This window comes from Halichoerus grypus, chromosome 1 (assembly GCF_964656455.1).
Source record: "Halichoerus grypus chromosome 1, mHalGry1.hap1.1, whole genome shotgun sequence".
NCBI lineage: Eukaryota > Metazoa > Chordata > Mammalia > Carnivora > Phocidae > Halichoerus > Halichoerus grypus.
This window is the reverse complement of record NC_135712.1, coordinates 93,071,257-93,075,180: the sequence shown is the minus strand read 5'-3', so window position 1 is coordinate 93,075,180 and position 3,924 is coordinate 93,071,257. Positions and strand designations below refer to the sequence as shown.

At 39.1% G+C, this 3,924-nt stretch overlaps 1 non-coding gene across 1 annotated transcript; it reads right to left on the bottom strand.

Moving 5' to 3' along the window:
• Positions 1–3,063: 3,063 nt before the first annotated feature.
• LOC118529092 (U6 spliceosomal RNA) lies at positions 3,064–3,170 on the bottom strand. Its single transcript, XR_004913956.1, has one exon. It is a non-coding gene; the product is annotated as a U6 spliceosomal RNA (small nuclear RNA).
• Positions 3,171–3,924: the final 754 nt, after the last annotated feature.

The window sequence follows — 3,924 nt, the reverse complement described above, 5'->3', positions numbered from 1 at the left end:
ATCCCAGATTGGATGTGGACGCTTTTCTGTAGGAAAGGGGAAGATCCAAGGGCCTCTCATTCAAAACAAATAGGTGTTCTAATGAAAAACCAGGCTTGGCCTTGAAGCAAAATGAAATTTTGTTATTTAGATTGACTGTTTATGTCAGGCTAGTGGGGAGAGACAAACAGATAAACAAACAAACAAACCAGTGTATGGAGCTCAGCTAATCCAAAAAAGTGGTCTGATGCTTTTTTTCCCCCTCAAACATCCGTGGTGTTTTTCCTCCAGAATTTTAAACTGAGGAAATGATAGTTGACAACTTTCTTAGTTTGGATTCCCCCTAGGATTCTATGTTGCCCAGGTCAATGGCCTGGAGAATTGTCCCAAGAGTTACCTACTCTGGCATCTGTCACAGGAACCAGGCAATCAGGGAACAGCCATGGCTGCCTGGGGCAGAGAGCAGTGCAGGCTGAGTCCACTGTTACACGGTGACCATGGCTTCCATTTTGGAGGGAAAAGGAGATCTGTGTGGTCAAGCTGCAGCCTACCAGCTTCATTTTTGTTCTGCTTTTAAACTGTCTTTGAGCCACTACATCATCTTCCCCAAATGATTAATCATATAGAGTTGCTGATGGGCACTTGAGTTTATTGGGTCTCTTCCTTCTCCTGGAATTCAGAGCACCAAAAATATCATTTGTTCTGTTTTACAATGTATTCCCTTGAGATACCCATAAGACAGGCATTTTGAAGGAAACTGAATAGTCAATACTGATTTATAAATGATTTTCAAAATGCAAGAAGATACCAAAATTCCCTTTGTCCCACAATATGTATATTTGCTCCTGATATATTTACCGGTGGGGCTTGCCCTCATTGCATGGCTCCTCATTTCACATTGGGGGGAACAAGGACATCTCCTTAGCTCCGGAGCTTTCCAGATCAGTGATGGGTATAGCGGACTGGGCTGCTTGACCAGCTCCAATGGCCCGACTTTTATTCCAGTTCTTCATTCTACTTCTCTGTGGTAGTAATACCAGCTTTTGAAAAGGGCTTCACTGCTTCCCTACATGCTTTCATCCACATTGCCTGATCAAGCCTTCCTAGTTCCTGAGGGGTGGGTTGAACAGAATATGATTAGGAGCTCCTGTACATAGTGGGTCATATACAACTTTCACCATCGTATTGTGTGCAGCAGGGAGGTTAGGGAGCACATAACTTTGGTGTGATTCTGGATCATGTGCTCTATCTGTCTATTGACAAGGTAAAGAGAATGAGAAAAAAAAATGAGGAAAGAAAGAAGAGAGAGAAATTGGGTAAGAAGAAGCAAGTAAGGAAGATGTATCAGAGTGTTAAAATAACAGGTAGAGCATCTAACCAACTGGAAGCTTCTGTTGACTAGATTACGTGCTCCATCAGGCAGACATGGTAGTTTTCTTTTCTGATCTATGACAAGCCTTGAAAAGGCCTGGGCTTCTCATAGAGGCCCTCACTTCAATATTTGCTGCCTGAAGTGATTAAGAAGGATGATTTATAATGCCTTCTCTTGGATGGAGGAATTCTTGTATTTTTACGTGTATGAATCCCATTCACCCGTTCTTGTCATAAACTAACTGGTAACAAAATTTTCCAACAATCTAATTTTCTCTTGCCTAGACAACTTCAAATAGCATTAGGGATAATATTTTTCCACTAGACTGATTGAATTCATGAGTTGCCCTGGTATGGTGTGGAAATACATGTATCACATTATAATTTAGTGAACTAATAGTTTTCCCAAACTCAGTGCAGACAGACCCACTGCCTGGCACAGTAACCTGTGGCAAGGATTAACTGTTGTTTTCTTCTTCATAGATTCCTGATTTTCTTTTCTCTCTCTCTCTCTTTTTTTTTTTTTTAGATAGGAGATTGTTCTTGGCAATCTCTAGAAAATCTCACCCATTCGCTTCTGTATTAACTTTGACATTTAATTGTGTTCTGCCTTTAACGTTGTTTCTTTTCTTTTCCTCAAGCATATCTGGCTAAGCTCACTGACTCAAGTGAAAACTTCTCAAGGAAAGTATTGTGGGCTGAATTGTGTCCCTCAAAATGCATATGTTTAAACCTTTAAAATGGGACTGTATTTGGAGGGAGGGCCTTTAAAAGAGGTGATAAAGTTAAAATGAGGCTGTTAGGCTGGGCTCTCATCCAATTTGTGTCCTTATAAGAAGAGGAAATTAGGACACACAAAGAGACACTAGGGATAAACAATATGGAAAAAAGGCCATGTGAGGATACGACAAGAAGGCGGCTCTCTGCAAGACTAGGAGAGAGGCCTCAGAGGAAACCAAACATGCCAACACCTTGGTCTTCCAGACTTCCAGAACTGCGGGGAAAATAAATTTCTGTTGCTTGAGCCACCTGGCTGGTGGTATTTTTTTATGGAGGCCCTAGCAAACTAATACAGATAGTGACCTCTTACATTTCTCTGACATATCTGCACCATTGTGCCACACGCAATGCTCAGCACACAATTCAGGCAGCACTTAATAATGCTAGTTGTATTTGTTTTACTTTTTATCCTTCATGTACTTTTAAAAAATCCATCCATGAAATATATTTAACATAATTTGCTTCATAGGCGGTTATTTTGGTTTGTCAGCAAATGGCTTTCTATCTTCATTAACCAAGACTTAATCATTTGTTTGAATAGCTAATAGATGCCCAAGGTAAGTATTTAAACAGTATGAAAGATTATATGGTGAAAGGTGAACCTCCCTCACACCTTGGTCTCTCAGTTCTCTTCCCTAGAGGCAGCCATTACCATCAGTGTGTTGTCTGTCTTTCCAGATAAATCTTTGCTTAAAAGCGTGTGTGCACGTGTGTGTATAGAATATACACATCTATATTATAGATATATGGCATATGTATTTATGCAAAGACATGCTTTAAGAAAATCTCTCTATATACAGATATAGGTATAAATATACAGGTATAAATATATATTCTCCTCCGATTTTTTTTGTTTTATTTTGTTTTTATCAAATGATGGTATAATGCACACGTCTCTACTGTATTTTTACAGTCAGATGTTTATTTAAAAGTAAAAATATGGAACACTTCACGAATTTGTGTGTCATTCTTGCTCAGGGCCCATGCTAATCTTCTCTGTATCATTCCAATTTTAGCATATGTGCTGCTGAAGTGAGCATGACATGTTCTTTTTTTTTTTTTTTAAGATTTATTTATTTATTTAAGAGAGAGAATGAGAGAGAGAGAGAGAGAGAGAGAGAGGATGAGTGGGGGGGGAAGGGCAGAGGGACAGAGAGAATCTTCAGCTGGACCTTGATGGGGGCTCAATCTCACAACCCTGAGATTATGACTTGAGTAAAAACCAAGAGTCCGACGCTTAACTGATGGAGCCCCCCCATGCACCCCGACATGTTTCTACTTTTTAAAGAAAATTAACTTAGTAATAAATCTTGGGAATTGTTGCATATAGGACATACAAATCCATCTCATTCCTTGTTACTTATTTTACTGCATTTATTTTAAATACATTGTCCTCCCTGCTTCCTCCACCCTAACCAACACACTTTCACACAGATATCCTCATGGAGCACACACAGGAAATATTACTTTAAGGAGACTCATCTTGGTGTCATTTTCTCATAGGAATATTTAAGTGAAGGGTTTAATCAGGCACTAAAGCCATAGACATTAAAAAGAAAGGCACACTTTTTAAGCAGTCCAAATAAGCAGGAATAGTAACAGTGGGACTTTCTCAGACTAGCCCCAGGTGTTTCTAGTCAGTACAATAACTTCAGGTACATACCAGCAACATATTTATAGCCCATGTTCCCTATGACTAATGTGCAATTAATATTGCATCAAGGAATAATAATAATTTTTAAAAGAACATACATAAATCCAGCACACTAGAAAACCAAAGTGTTTTTTCCTGTT